Raw genomic sequence first — 16,642 nt, 5'->3', positions numbered from 1 at the left:
AGGAACAATGCGCACATTCGGCACACAGTCCAAAAAGAGGTGTGTTCTTTCTGGGAAGGGGCATGGCCACACAATAGTACCCCCAATTCAAATTATGCCACTCAGTAGTGCAACTTTATTCACATTTGCGATAGTGTCCCCAGTTCATGTTACATCACACAGTAGTACCACTTTACCTTATAAACGTTACTCCTGACAGTAGTGCCCCTTCTTATTCACATTACACCACACTGAATTGCTCCTTATTCATATTAAACCACACCATATTGCTCTTTATTCACATTAGACCACACAGTAGTGCCCTTTCTATACGTTACACCACACAGTAAAGCACCTTATACACATAATGCCATACATTAGTAATACATTTATACACAAAATACCACATAGGAATGTCCCTTACACATATGACACACATTAATAATGTCCTTATAAACATAATGTGTCTTACATACAGGGCCGGATTGGCCATAGAAGTCACCGGGAGTTTCCCCGGGGGGCCGATTGGGCCGTGGGGCCGCCTTTCCTACGCGGCCCCGCCCCCTCTGCATTACCAGGCAGGCACAATACCTGCATAATGTAATACAGTCTGCGGCCGCTGTCAGGAGAGCCGGCCCCGCAAATCACCATCTCATGCTGCCCCCCCTTCCCCTCAACAGCTTATGCCTGTGTGCGGCCACGCCCTCCCCCCCTCCCCGCACGGCACGTCACCAGTCACCTAGTCATCAGTCACCTAGCTGCTTCGGCCAATGGCCGCTATCAGGGGAGCCGGGCACCCCCCCCCCCCATGTCATCTGCTTATGCCTTGCTGCAGCGGCCGCTATCAGGAGAGCCGGCCACGCCCCCCTCCACATACTCTGCTTATGCCTTGCTGCGGCCACAGAACCGGCCCCGCCCCCCCTCTATGTCACTTGCTTCATTGTGGGCAATGCAGCGGCCGTTTTCTAGTCAGCGGCCCCGCCCCCAACCGGCTGACCTAAAGAGGAGGTCCGCGCGCCAAGCGCCACAGACGTAATCAGTGCGGAACTTGCAGGAAGAGAAGGTGCGGCCGCTGTGGGTGCACACATTCTACAGTAGGAGAGGTGAGGTGGTATGACTCGTGTACAGTGCTCTGGAGGTGTGAGGTGTAATTTTATGGGTGAGGTGTAATTTTGTGTTTGGGGGGTAAGGTGTAATTTTGTGTAGGGGGGGTGAGGTGTAATTTTGTGTAGGGGGGTGAGGTGTAATTTTGTGCTTGGGGGGAGTGAGGTGTAATTTTATGTTTGGGGGTGTGAGATGTCATTTTATGGGTGCAAGGTGTAATTTTGTGTCTTGGGGAGTGAGGTGTAATTTTGTGTCTTGGGGTGTCGGGTGTAATTTTATAGGTGTCGGGTGTAATTTTATGTCTGGGGATGTGAGGTATTATTTTATGTCTGGGGATGTGAGGTATAATTTTATGTCTATGGGTGTGAGGTGTAATTTTATGGGTTTGAGATGTAATTTTGTGTCTTGGGGAGTGAGGTGTAATTTTATGTCTTGGGGTGTCGGGTGTAATTTTATAGGTGTCGGGTGTAATTTAGTGTCTTGGGGTGTGAGGTGTAATTTAGTATCTTGGGGTGTGAGGTGTAATTTAGTGTCCTGGGGTGTGAGGTGTAATTTTGTGTCTTGGGGTGTGAGGTGTAATTTTGTGTCTTGGGGTGTGAGGTGTAATTTAGTGTCCTGGGGTGTGAGGTGTAATTTTATGTCTGGGGGTGTGAGGTGTAATTTTATGTCTGGGGGTGTGAGGTGTAGTTTTATGGGTGTCGGGTGTAATTTTATGTCTGGGGGTGTGAGGTGTAGTTTTATGGGTGTCGGGTGTAATTTTATAGGTGTCGGGTGTAATTTTATGTCTGGGGTGAGGTGTAATTTTATGTCTGGGGTGTGAGGTGTAATTTTGTTTCTGGGGGTGTGAGGTGTAAATTTATGGGTGTGAGGTATCATTTTATGGGTGTGAGGTGTAATTTTATAGGTGTCAGGTGTAATTTTGTTTCTGGGGGTGTGAGGTGTAAATTTATGGGTGTGAGGTATCATTTTATGGGTGTGAGGTGTAATTTTGTGTCTTGGGGTGTGAGGTGTAATTTTATAGGTGTCAGGTGTAATTTTGTGTCTGGGGGTGTGAGGTGTAATTTTATGTATGGGGGTGTGAGGTGTACTTTTGTGTCTGGGGGTTTAGATGTCTGCGGCTAACCGCAAAGTTAATTGATGTCACCCACAAGAGTGACCTCAATTAACCTCCCGATTATCCGCAGACCGCAATTTTCCCACCATTGACTATAATGGAGGACCGCTCCGTCTGATTGACAGGCCAGGAGCGCTCAGCCAATCAGGAGAGTGCTATGACGTAACGCTCCCTGATTTGCTGCCAGGTCCTCTAGTGACAGGAGTCACAGTGGGGTCCCGGCATTCAGGGAAAGAGGATCCATGTGTAAACATGGATCCCCTTTAGTGCATTGGACCAGGTTTCTCGCTTTTTTATTTTTTTGGTGCAGTGTGCCTCAGTGCTCTCTACCTGGTGCAATGTGTCTCAGTGCTTTCTACCTGGTGCAATGTGTCTCAGTGCTTTCTACCTGGTGCAGTGTGTCTCAGTGCTCTCTACCTGGTGCAGTGTGTCTCAGTGCTCTCTACCTGGTGCAGTGTGCCTCAGTGCTCTCTACCTGGTGCAATGTGCCTCAGTGCTCTCTACCTGGTGCAATGTGCCTCAGTGCTCTCTACCTGGTGCAATGTGCCTCAGTGCTTTCTACCTGGTGCAGTGTGTCTCAGTGCTCTCTACCTGGTGCAGTGTGTCTCAGTGCTCTCTACCTGGTGCAATGTGCCTCAGTGCTCTCTACCTGGTGCAATGTGCCTCAGTGCTCTCTCCCTGGTGCAATGTGTCTCAGTGCTTTCTCCCTGGTGCAATGTGTCTCAGTGTTCTCTACCTGGTGCAGTGTGTCTCAGTGCTCTCTACCTGGTGCAGTGTGTCTCAGTGCTCTCTACCTGGTGCAATGTGTCTTAGTGCTCTCTACCTGGTGCAATGTGTCTCTGTGCTCTCTACCTGGTGCAATGTGTCGCAGTACTCTCTACCTGGTGCAATGTGTCGCAGTACTCTCTACCTGGTGCAATGTGCCTCAGTGCTCTCTACCTGGTGCAGTGTGTCTCAGTGCTCTCTACCTGGTGCAGTGTGTCTCAGTGCTCTCTACCTGGTGCAATGTGCCTCAGTGCTCTCTCCCTGGTGCAATGTGTCTCAGTGCTTTCTCCCTGGTGCAATGTGTCTCAGTGCTCTCTACCTGGTGCAGTGTGTCTCAGTGCTCTCTACCTGGTGCAGTGTGTCTCAGTGCTCTCTACCTGGTGCAATATGTCTTAGTGCTCTCTACCTGGTGCAGTGTGTCTCTGTGCTCTCTACCTGGTGCAATGTGTCGCAGTACTCTCTACCTGGTGCAATGTGCCTCAGTGCTTTCTACCTGGTGCAATGTGCCTCAGTGCTCTCTACCTGGTGCAGTGTGCCTCAGTGCTCTCTACCTGGTGCAGTGTGTCTCAGTGCTCTACCTGGTGCAATGTGTCTCTGTGCTCTCTACCTGGTGCAGTGTGCCTCGGTGCTCTCTACCTGGTGCAGTGTGTCTCAGTGCTCTCTACCTGGCGCAATGTGTATAACATGCTCTATCTGGCGCAATATGTATAACGTGCTCTACTTGTCGCAGTGTGTATAGGAGTTTCTACCTGGTGCATTGTGTATTAGGTGCACTACTGTGTGGTGTAATGTGAATTGCCACTGTTATGTGGCCACGCCCCTTCCACATGAAACAACGCCCCTAAATTTTTGACGCGCGCCTTCGGCGCGCACTGTCCATACTTTGTCCTGTGGGAATGGGAGCACCAAGCATTATAGTATGTACTGTACGTAATTTTGCCCTTCTAACTTAAAGAAGTGCCCTTCCGAATGAAAAATGTGCCCTCCCTGTGATCAGCACCCTGCCCTAAAAATCCTAGAGTGAACACTAACATGATCTGCCTTTTGTTGGTGTAACTCCGCCTACATTATATTTTGAAGCAGTAATCCCGCCTACTTTTGTATTGGTCCTGCCTACAGTTGATTTGATGCCGCCCACAAGGCCACTTCTAGAATTTTTTCCAGGGCCACTTTTATCTCCCAATCCGTCCCTGCTTACATAGTATGCCAACCTTTATAAATGCCCTTATACACATAATGTCCCTTACACATATGCCGCACATTATTAGTGCACTTATACACATTATGACACACATACTGTAGTGCCCTTTACACATTTGCTACACATTATTAATACATTTTTCTCTATCGTCCTAAGTGGATGCTGGGGTTCCTGAAAGGACCATGGGGAATAGCGGCTCCGCAGGAGACAGGGCACAAAAAAGTAAAGCTTTTACCAGATCAGGTGGTGTGCACTGGCTCCTCCCCCTATGACCCTCCTCCAGACTCCAGTTAGATTTTGTGCCCGAACGAGAAGGGTGCAATCTAGGTGGCTCTCCTAAAGAGCTGCTTAGAGAAAGTTTAGCTTAGGTTTTTTACTTTACAGTGAGTCCTGCTGGCAACAGGATCACTGCAACGAGGGACTTAGGGGAGAAGTAGTGAACTCACCTGCGTGCAGAGTGGATTTGCTGCTTGGCTACTGGACACTAGCTCCAGAGGGACGATCACAGGTACAGCCTGGATGGTCACCGGAGCCGCGCCGCCGGCCCCCTTGCAGACGCTGAAGAGAGAAGAGGTCCAAAATCGGCGGCTGAAGACTCCTGAGTCTTCATAAAGGTAGCGCACAGCACTGCAGCTGTGCGCCATTTTCCTCTCAGCACACTTCACACAACAGTCACTGAGGGTGCAGAGCGCTGGGGGTGGCGCTCTGAGAGGCAAATAAAAACCTTATTAGAGGCAAAAAATACCTCACATATAGCCCACAGAGGCTATATGGAGATATTTAACCCCTGCCTAACTTCAAAAATAGCGGGAGACGAGCCCGCCGAAAAAGGGGCGGGGCCTATCTCCTCAGCACACAGCGCCATTTTCTCTCACAGAAAAGCTGGAGAGAAGGCTCCCAGGCTCTCCCCTGCACTGCACTACAGAAACAGGGTTAAAACAGAGAGGGGGGGGCACTGATTTTGGCGATATTGTATATATATAAAAGATGCTATAAGGGAGAAACACTTATATAAGGTTGTCCCTATATAATTATAGCGTTTTTGGTGTGTGCTGGCAGACTCTCCCTCTGTCTCCCCAAAGGGCTAGTGGGTCCTGTCCTCTGTCAGAGCATTCCCGGTGTGTGTGCTGTGTGTCGGTACGTGTGTGTCGACATGTATGAGGACGATGTTGGTGAGGAGGCGGAGAAATTGCCTGTAATGGTGATGTCACTCTCTAGGGAGTCGACACCGGAATGGATGGCTTATTTAGAGAATTACGTGAGAATGTCAACACGCTGCAAGGTCGGTTGACGACATGAGACGGCCGACAATCTATTAGGACCGGTCCAGGCGTCTCAGAAACACCGTCAGGGGTTTTAAAAACGCCCATTTACCTCAGTCGGTCGACACAGACACAGACACGGACACTGAATACAGTGTCGACGGTGAATAAACAAACGTATTTCTCATTAGGGCCACACGTTAAGGGCAATGAAGGAGGTGTTACGTGTTTCTGATACTACAAGTACCACAAGAAAGGGTATTATGTGGGAGTGAAAAAACTACCTGTAGTTTTTCCTGAATCAGATAAAATAAAATGAAGTGTGTGATGATGCGTAGGGTTACCCCGATAGCAAATATTGGCGTTATACCCTTTCCCGCCAGAAATTAGGGTACGTTGGGAAACACCCCTTAGGGTGATAAGGCGCTCACACGCTTATCAAGTGGCGTTACCGTCTCCAGATACGGCCGCCCTCAAGGAGCCAGCTGATAGGAAGCTGGAAAAATATCCTAAAAAGTATATACACACATACGGTGGTTATACTGCGACCAGCGATCGCCATCAGCCTGGAGATGCAGTGCTGGGTTGGCTTGGTCGGATTCCCTGACTGAAAATATTTTATTCATGTAGAGCATTTAATAGGATGCATTCTATATATATGTATGTGAGATGCACAGAGGGATATTTGCTCTCTGGCATCAAGATAAGTGCGTTGTCCATATCTCCCAGAAGATGTCAGGGACACGACAGTGGTCAGGTGATACAGATCCCATACGGCAGATGGAAGTATTGCTGTATAAAGGGAAGGAGTTATTTGGGGGTCGGTCCATCGGACCTGGGGACCACAGCAACAGCTGGGAAATCCAACCTTTTTTACCCCAAGTTACATCTCAGCTAAAAAAGACACCGTCTTTTCAGCCTCAATCTTTCCTTTCCCATGAGGGCATGCAGGCAAAAGGCCAGTCATATCTGCCCAGACATAGAGGTAAGGGAAGTAGACTGCAGCAGGCAGCCCTTTCCCAGGAAAAGAAGCCCTCCACCGCGTCTGCCAAGTCCTCAGCATGACGCTGGGGCCGTGCAAGCGGACTCAAGGTGGGGGGGTAGTCTCAAGAGTCTCAGGGCGCAGTGGGATCACTCGCAAGTTGACCCCTAGATCGTACGAGTATTATCCCAGGGGTAAAGATTGGAGAGTCGAGACATCTTCTCCTCGCAGGTTCCTGAAGTCTGCTTTACCAACGGCTCCCTCCGACAGGGAGGCAGCATTGGAAACAATTCACAAGCTGTATATCCAGCAGGTGATAATCAAAGTACCCCTCCTACGACAAGGAAAAGGGTATTATTTTTCCACACTATATTGTGGTACTGAAGCCAGACGGCTTGGTGACACATAGTCTAAATCTAAAATGTTTTGAACACTTACATAAAAGGTTCAAATCGAGATAAAGTCACTCAGAGCAGTGATAGCGAACCGGAAAAAAGGGGACTATATGGTGTCCCTGGACATCAAGGATTACCTCCATGTCCAAATTTTGTCCTTCTCATCAAGGGTACCTCTGGTTCGTGGTACAGAACTGTCAATATCAGTTTCAGACGATGCCGTTTGAATTATCCACGGCACCCCGGGCCTTTTTACCAAGGTAATGGCCGAAAAGATGTTTCTTCAAAGAAAAAAGGCATCTAAATTATCCCTTACTTGCACGACCTAAAAAGGGCAAGTTCCAGAGAACAGTTGGAGGTCGGAAGAGCACTATCTAAAGTAGTTCTTCGACGGCACGACTGGATTCTAAATATTCCAAGAATCGCAGCTGTTTTCCGACGATACGTCTGCTGTTCCTAGGGATGATTCTGGACACGGTTCAGAAAAAGGTTTTTCTTCCCGAGGAAAAAGCCAAGGAGTTATCCGACCTGTCAGGAACCTCCTAAAACCAGGAAAGGTGTCTGTACATCAATGCACAAGAGTCCTGGGAAAAATGGTGGCTTTTTACGAAGCAATTCCATTCGGCAGATTCCATGCAAGAATTTTCCAAAGGGATCTGTTGGACAAATGGTCAAGGTCGCATCCTCAGATGCACCTGCGAATAACCCTGTCGCCAAGGACAAGGGTATATCTTCTGTGGTGGTTGCAAAAGGCTCATCTATTGGAGGGCCGCAGATTCGGCATACAGGATTTGATCCTGGTGACCACGGACGCCAGCCTGAGAGGTTGGGGAGCAGTCACACAAGGAAGAAACTTCCAGGGGGTATGGACGAACCTGGAAAAGTCTCTTCACATAAACATTCTGGTACTAAGAGCAATCTAAAATGCTCTAAGCCAGGCGGAACCACTCCTGCAAGGAAAACCGGTGTTGATTCAGTCGGACAACATCACGGCGGTCGCCCATGTAAACAGACAGGGCGGCACAAGAAGCAGGAGTGCAATGGCAGAAGCTGCCAAGATTCTTCGCTGGGCGGAGAATCACGTAATAGCACTGTCAGCAGTGTTCTTCCCGGGCGTGGACAACTGGGAAGCAGACTTCCTCAGCAGACACGATATTCACCCGGGAGAGGGGGGTCTTCATCCAGAAGTCTTCCACATGCTAATAAACTGTTGGGAAAGACCAATGGTAGACATGATGGCGTCTCGCCTCAACAAGAAACTGGACAAGTATTGCGCCAGGTCAAGAGATCCACAGGCAATAGCTGTGGACGCACTGGTAACACCTTGGGTGTACAAATCAGTATATGTGTTTCCTCCTCTGCCTCTCATACCAAAGGTATTGAAGATTATACGGTGAGGAGGAGTAAGAACAATACTAGTGGCTCCGGATTGGCCAAGAAGGACTTGGTACCCGGAACTTCAAGAGTTGGTCACGGACGACCCGTGCCCTCTACTTCTGAGAAGGGACCTGCTACAACAGGGTCCCTGTCTCTTTCAAGACTTACCGCGGCTGCGTTTGACGGCATGGCGGTTGAACGCCAGATCCTAAAAGAGAAAGGCATTCCAGAAGAAGTCATTCCTACCTTGATTAAGGCAAGGAAGGAAGTCACCGCGAAACATTATCACCGCATTTGGCGAAAATATGTCGCGTGGTGCGAGGATCGGAGTGTTCCGACGGAGGAATTTCAACTGGGTCGTTTCCTACTTTTCCTACAATCAGGATTGTCTATGGGTCTCAAATTGAGATCTATTAAGGTTCAAATTTCGGCCCTGTCAATATTCTTCCAAAAAGAATTGGCCTCAGTTCCTGAGGTACAGACTTTTGTTAAAGGAGTACTGCATATACAGCCTCCTGTGGTGCCTCCGGTGGCACCGTGGGATCTAAATGTAGTTTTAGATTTCCTCAAATCCCATTGGTTTGAACCATTGAAAAAGGTGGATTTTAAATATCTCACATGGAAAGTGACTATGTTACTGGCCCTGGCTTCCGCCAGGAGAGTATCTGAATTGGCGGCTTTATCTTATAAAAGCCCTTATCTAATCTTCCATTCGGATAGGGCAGAACTGAGGACTCGTCCGCATTTTCTCCCTAAGGTGGTATCAGCGTTTCACCTGAACCAACCTATTGTGGTGCCTGCGGCCACTGGCGACTTGGAGGACTCCAAGTTGTTGGACGTTGTCAGAGCCTTAAAAATATACATTTCAAGGACGGCTGAAGTCAGAAAATCTGACTCGCTGTTGATACTATATGCACCCAACAAGTTGGGTGCCCCTGCTTCTAAGCAGACGATTGCTCGTTGGATTTGTAACACAATTCAACTTGCTCATTCTGTGGCAGGCCTGCCACAGCCTAAATCTGTTAAGGCCCATTCCACAAGGAAGGTGGGCTCATCTTGGGCGGCTGCCCGAGGGGTCTCGGCATTACAATTCTGCCGAGCAGCTACGTGGTCGGGGGAAAACACGTTTGTAAAATTCTACAAATTTGATACCCTGGCAAAAGAGGACTTGGAATTCTCTCATTCGGTGCTGCAGAGTCATCCGCACTCTCCCGCCCGTTTGGGAGCTTTGGTATAATCCCCATGGTCCTTTCAGGAACCCCAGCATCCACTTAGGACGATAGAGAAAATAAGAATTTACTTACCGATAATTCTATTTCTCGGAGTCCGTAGTGGATGCTGGGCGCCCATCCCAAGTGCGGATTATCTGCAATACTGTACATAGTTATTGTTAACAAATTCGGGTTATATTGTTAAGGAGCCATCTTTAAGAGGCTCTTTCTGTTATCATACTGTTAACTGGGTTTAGATCACAAGTTGTACGGTGTGATTGGTGTGGCTGGTATGAGTCTTACCCGGGATTCAAATTGCCTCCCTTATTGTGTACGCTCGTCCGGGCACAGTACCTAACTGGAGTCTGGAGGAGGGTCATAGGGGGAGGAGCCAGTGCACACCACCTGATCTGGTAAAAGCTTTACTTTTTTGTGCCCTGTCTCCTGCGGAGCCGCTATTCCCCATGGTCCTTTCAGGAACCCCAGCATCCACTACGGACTCCGAGAAATAGAATTATCGGTAAGTAAATTCTTATTATACACATGACGCACATACACATGTATGTATGCCGAACACTACTGCACAACCAACCCACCCGCACACAGCACTCACATGGCCACTAACACTGTGACCTCTGCCGTTGCTTGGATACAGATGTGTCCTCATAAATCTTGCCTCAATGCTCCAATCAGCAGGAGATGCCTGACGTGAGTCAGCTGGCAGCTCTGCTAACATCGGGCACTTTTTTTATGATGAAAATGTGTCTTATTTGCATTACTATGTGGCTAGGATGCACAAGCAGCTTCTGCTGATAAAAATTATATGCGGCATGCCTATATACTGTGTGCGACTGTGGCTGTATCTGCATATGAAATGTACGTTACAGTGATTTCCAGGAATACACTGTTATGTAGCCTTTCATATGTGTCGGGCGGGTTGGATATGAAATGTCGTCTGTCAAGATGCCGGTGTTCGGGAGTCTGACAGCTGCATCCCGACAGTTGAAATCATGACAAGGATGTAAGTAGCCTAACCTTCCCCCTACCCTACCCTACCCTAACCCTCCCTTTTAGGTGCCTAACCCTACACCCCCCCCCCCTTCCCCCACTGGCAGTCTAACCCTATCCCCCCTCTGTGTGGCACCTAAACCTACCTCCCTCCCCGCACCCTACACCTAACAAACGTCTCCCCCTACAGCCTAACAATAACCCCCCCTGGTGGTGCCCAGTGCTTAAAGTGGTCCTAGAGAGGTGGAGGAACTCACCCCCCCTCCCCCCGGCGCCCATGCAGTTCCAAGTGGAACTGACGGAACGCAGTTCCGCCCCGTTCCGGCTCACTTTAACCCCTGGTGGTGCCTAACCCTAACTCCCCTCCCCGCACCTTAATAACCTAGCCCTAAGTCCCCTCGGAGTCGTCTAAACCTAACCCCTTCATCCCCAGTGTAGTATTTATCCGCCCCGCTGTCTCGACGATCGGGATTCCGGCATCGGTGTCCTGGCCCCTTTCGGGATACCCACGGCAGCATTCCATCCTGTCTCGGGATTCCAGCGCCGGTATCTCGCACTGTCGGGATTGTAACCGCATCCCTGTTGGGCATTTCGTACCGTGTGGCGTGTTGAGGCTTGGTGTATGAGGACACATCTGTTACACAGATGTATAGACAGACTGAATATAACCAGATAGACAGACTGCTAAATCGACAACAACAGTGAAAAGGATGAGGGGATAATGGGAGCCATTTTAAATTAAAAAATAGTAGACCTTTGTCTAAGAAAACGTTTGTGAGGAAATGTTATGAAAAATGTACTCATACCAGAACATCACTTTTATCTTGCACTTTTTCTTATCTGGTCATAGGAAAATTACCGAAATATAGCTAATGCTTAATTTACAACTAATGCTTATACCTTTTATAATGTACACTGTGAATTTGCCACTGACTCCCCCACAAGTCCTGGGAATCACGCTGAGATTTTTCTTTCATTCAGAGTATGACTCCGTTTTATAAAGAACAGTACATCCATTGTATAATATGCATTGTTTTATTTTGGGATATTCCTAAATATGTCCCAGCGTTCCAAACTCAGCAAGTGCCTTGGAATATCTCTTCTCTGAAACCTAAACATATTCCCACTTTGATGTGGTGGAGGTGAGAGTCTGGGTTTTGAAAAGCAGCTGCCAGGAGATTTAAAGAGCAAGGGGACCTTGAAATAAATTAACTGTTAAACTGCCAATTCCTGGAGGGGTATATAAATTGCCATGTGTAAGGAAATATGTGTCCTGCGGTTAAACTAACATGAATATAAGATGCTTTCATCTAGGAATCAGGTGAATGTAACCTCTGAATTCACATAGGGTTTCTATTTTAACATGTAGATGAATTCTGAAAATTTTCTATTTTCAGACCTACTGCTGACAGATTCAATTTTACACTATAAAATCTGTGTGCTATTGGACTGAGGTTCAAGGTAGATCATTGTTAAAAAGAGTACATAAAATGCATTTGGAAAATAAGCATTCAAAATATTAACAGGGCGCTATCTCGCTGTGAAAAGATGTCAGGTTGTCAGCATCTAATCTTCCTGCAAGGATTCTTCATATGATTAGATGCATGACCCACATAGGCCATCATTCAGATGGGGTTGGAGCAGCTATCGCTGCTTACACAGAAGAAGCAAGCAATAGCACTGATACGGTAATGCAACAGGAGGTGTCACTCCAGTGCTGCTGTATAAGTCCAGTCCAGTGGTGCTGCCGTATAAGTCCAGTCCAGCGGTGCTGCCGTATAAGTCCAGCGGTACTGCCGTATAAATCCAGGGGTACTGCTGTATACGTCCAGCGGTACAGCCGTATAAGTCCAGCGGTACTGCCGTATAATTCCAGGGGTACTGCCATATAAGTCCAGCGGTACAGCCGTATAAGTCCAGTCCAGTGGTGCTGTCTTGTGCTGCATCAGTCTAGTGGTGGTGTCTTGTGCTGCATCAGTCCAGTCACTCCAGTGGTGGTGTCCTGTGCTGCCGTAAGTCCAGTGGTGGTGTCCTGTGTTGCCATAAATCCAGTGGTGCTGCAGTATAAGTCCAGTCCAGTGGTGCTGCCGTATAAGTCCAGTCCAGCGGTGCTGCCGTATAAGTCCAGCGGTACTGCCGTATAAATCCAGGGGTACTGCTGTATAATTCCAGTGGTGCTGTCTTGTGCTGTATATTATTTACTCCAAATAAAGGGGTTATTAATATTTAATCCAAATAATTTTTACAGAGTTTGCCCTGTGTGGTGTAGAGATACGCTCGCCTGTGCTGCATATTATTATAATAACTCCAAATAAAAGGGTTATTATTATCCAAATCATTTTTACAGGCTTTGCCGTTGTGTGTGATTTAGGGGTACACTCTCCTGTGCTGCGTATTATTATAATAACTCCAAATAAAAGGGTTATTATCAAAATAATTTTTAAAGGCTTTTTCGTGTGTTTGTGTGGTTTAGGGGTACACTCTCCTGTAATGCATATTATTATAATAACTCCAAATAAAAGGGTTATTATCCAAATAATTTTTACAGGGTTTGCCCTGTGTGGTGTAGGGTTACGCTCTCCTGTGCCGCATATTGTTATAAAACTCCAGAAAAATAATGGAGAACAAAAATTTGGAGGATAAAATGGGGAAAGATCAAAAACCACTTCCTCCTAGTGCTGAAGCTGCTGCCACTAGTCATGACATAGATCACAGGTTCTCAAACTCGGTCCTCAGGACCCCACACGGTTCATGTTTTGCAGGTCACCTGTAGATTTTTAAAATGTGACAGTTGATGATGCACAGTGCAGCTGCTGGGTAACATGAAAAACATGAACCGTGTGGGGTCCTGAGGACCGAGTTTGAGAACCACTGACATAGATGATGAAATGCCATCAACGTCGTCTGCCAAGGCCGATGCCCAATGTATTAGTAGAGAGAATGTAAAATCCAAAAAGCCAAAGTTCAGTAAAAAGACCCAAAAAAATACCTTAAAATCGTCTGAGGAGAAACGTAAACTTGCCAGTATGCCATTTACGACACTTAGTGCAAGGAACGGCTGAGGCCCTAGCCTATGTTCATGACTAGTGGTTCAGCTTCACATGACGACGGAAGCTGCGCTGGCTAGGAGCTACTCTTCAAGTACAAAAGCATTGCCGCTGTGCGATGCTTTTGTACTTGTGCGACGGGGCAGGGACTGACATGCGGGGCGGACTAGCTGAATTTAGCACATCTATGATCAGGTCTGAATTAGCCCCTATTTACGCATTCATGCAGAGCCCGGGAATTACAGTATCATGTCCCCTTTATTAGCTGGGCTCTCTCGGCCGCCCTGCAATAGATCATACTTGCCAAAGAGCTTCTTGTCAATAGTCCCTGCCCCCTCAGTGCGTAATGTCACAATTTGTACGTCTGCGAAGAGGGGGCAGGGTCAAGATGGCGTGCTTTCCTGAGTAAGCCCATTTCACTAGGAGGTAGGGGGGATCCTAGAGGGTGACTTACTCTTCCAAGAGTTTCTGGGTCTCTCCAAAACCGTGTGAGTACCTCTGATGATACCTCAGAGTAGGCAAGCATGTAATATGGATGTGAGCATTTTGGGTAGCGGTTTGAGGTTTAGGCTGTTGGTTTGACGCTGAGAATAATGTCACCCCGCTGTACACAGAAGACGGGGCTATGATGGCAGGAGAGATGCCGAAAATGTATGAGTCTCTAAAAAGCAGCTGTGTACAGAACAAGTTATATTAGTTATGTATTATCTTATATTTTAGTTGGATATCTTGGACAAGCATAGAATTGATTTCTGTTAATTTTATTAATTTTTTCCCCCCAGTAGTTTCTGACCTTTGCCAAAAATCTATTTTTATTTATTGTAGATGATTGAGGGTGCATACACCCATGCTTGCTGTATTTGCTGTGGTTAAAATTCTAAGTATAAAGCAACATCGTGATATAAGAATATTGGGGGTAATTAAGACCTGGTTGCCGGGCAGTGATTTTTGCACTGCTGCGATTGGATAGTCGCCACCTACAGGGGGAGTGTATTTTTGCTGTGCAAGTGTGCGATCGTATGTGTAGCGTAGCTGCACAAACTGATTTTGTGCAGTCTCTGCGCAGCCCAGGACTTACTCAGCCACTGCGATCACTTCAGCCTGTCCGGGACCGGAATTGACGTCAGACACCCGCCCTGTAAACGCTTGGTCCCGCTTGGATTTTTCCAAACACTCCCTGAAAACAGTCAGTTGCCACCCACAAACGCCTTCTTCTTGTCAATCTGCTTGCGAACGCCCGTGCGAATGGATCCTTCGCACAAACCCGTCGCAGGCCGGCTATCCGCATTGCAGCTGTCCATATGCATGCGCAGTTTGGCCCTGATCGCCCGCTGTGCGAAAACGCACAGCAGCGTTCAGGTCTGAATTACCCCAATAGATCACTGCTGTGAAGTAACCCAGCAGAGTCCTTAGATTGCAGAATTGCACAATAACAATAGTGGGTATATGGCCTAAATCAGAGAATTTGCAAATTGAGCGATTATCCAATGACTGCGCATGCACAGCGTTCTCATTGCACACGCGCAAGGGTTAATAGCGACACAAAATGCGTACAGATCATAATTGCAATGCAGCCGCTGTTTGACTGACAGGAAGCCGGCGTTTCTGGGCGGAAACCTGACGCTTTCTGGGTGTGTAAGAAAAAACGCAGATGTGTCCAGGCGTTTTTGGGGAGGGTCTCTGACGTCAGCGCATTTTGAACAGTAGTGCATTTTGAATCTCTGAATTTGGGTGCAAACGTGTACAAACTCAGGGGGTCATTCCGAGTTGATCGTAGCTTTGCTAAATTTAGCACAGCTACCATCATTCACACTGACATGCGGGGGGACACCCAGCACATGGTTAGTCCGCCCCGCATGTCAGTGCCCCCCCCCCCCCCCCCCGCAGAAGTGCAAAGGGACCGCACAGCGGAGATGCTTTTGCACTTCAAGAGTAGCTCCCGACCAGCACAGCTTTAGCGTGCTGGCCGGGAGCTACTCGTCACTCCCCGGCCTGCAGCGGCCCGCCCCCCAACGGTCCAGCCATGCCTGCATTGACCGGACCGCGGTCCCTAAACGGCGGCCTACGCCGCCGTCCAGCCTCCTTCCGCCCAGAGACCGACTCTGCCTCAGAGGCGATCGCTAGGCAACAACGGCTGGCATGCGCCGGCGCACTGCGGCGCATGCGCAGTTCTGACCCGATCGCTGCGCTGCGAGAAACTGCAGCGAGCGATCGGGTTGGAATGACCCCCTCAGTACGAGTCCCTGTGTGTTTCCAGACAGAGACAGTGGGATTATACGAAGATGTATTTTGGTCCAGCAGTGCTAGCTTATAGGGCTGAGCAGACAGAGTGATATCAGTGCGTGTGAGAGCCTTGAGAGACTGTGATAGACAAGCAGTAGGTGCCAGATCCATTGTGCAGCACGTCGGTAGTGGGATCAAACTGATTAAAGGCCTAGATAATGTACACTGGGAATTAGAAATGTTTTACTTACAGACATCAGACTACACCTATACCGTGAGTACAAGTGTCACAAGAAGAAGAGAAATACTCTTAGACAAAGTGACATTTTGAATCAAATAGGTGTGCTATGACAGGACTGGTCTAATTTTATCCAGCCTAAAAATATGACTGTGTGACTGTTGCCAAATGAACATTTAAAGAAATACTGACATTAACTAAAGGCTCTTAGGCCAGTGTAAACCCTGAAGCAGCATTCCCATCGTTCTGTCTCTTACTGATTACTACAGCTCCCCCAAATCTCATTGCACTTCCCCTACCCTATGCTGCCCTCATGTGGTCATACAAGCAGCAAATTGTAGCTATACCACACAACTCATAAAAATATATTTGAGGGATATGTATCCCTCAGAAATATCCATTTTCAGGGGGTACCCCCAAATATTAGGCTTCCCTTGGATGTATTAATTGCACAAACAGCCGCTATACATTTTTATCGGGGGCTGCTAAATTGTCAAAAGCTCCAAAATTGTCTGATGTGCGACCAGCCCTCCATCCAGGTAGTAAAGTGCTCGGAGCCCCATGTGTTATCATAATAAATGTCAGCAATCCTTATTTAATTATTGCCGCTATACTCGTTCATAAGAAATTATCATTATCAGGTCAAAATCCCCATAATAAATATCCCTAATGTCACCACTGACTGAGAATGGGTCTACTGGCAGAAATTAAAACTAAGGCTCACCGCATGTCCCTG

The sequence above is a fragment of the Pseudophryne corroboree genome, chromosome 12 (genome assembly GCF_028390025.1).
Source record: "Pseudophryne corroboree isolate aPseCor3 chromosome 12, aPseCor3.hap2, whole genome shotgun sequence".
In the NCBI taxonomy this organism is placed as follows: Eukaryota; Metazoa; Chordata; class Amphibia; order Anura; family Myobatrachidae; genus Pseudophryne; species Pseudophryne corroboree.
The sequence above is the reverse complement of the archived record's forward strand: the minus strand, read 5'-3'. Positions refer to the sequence as shown.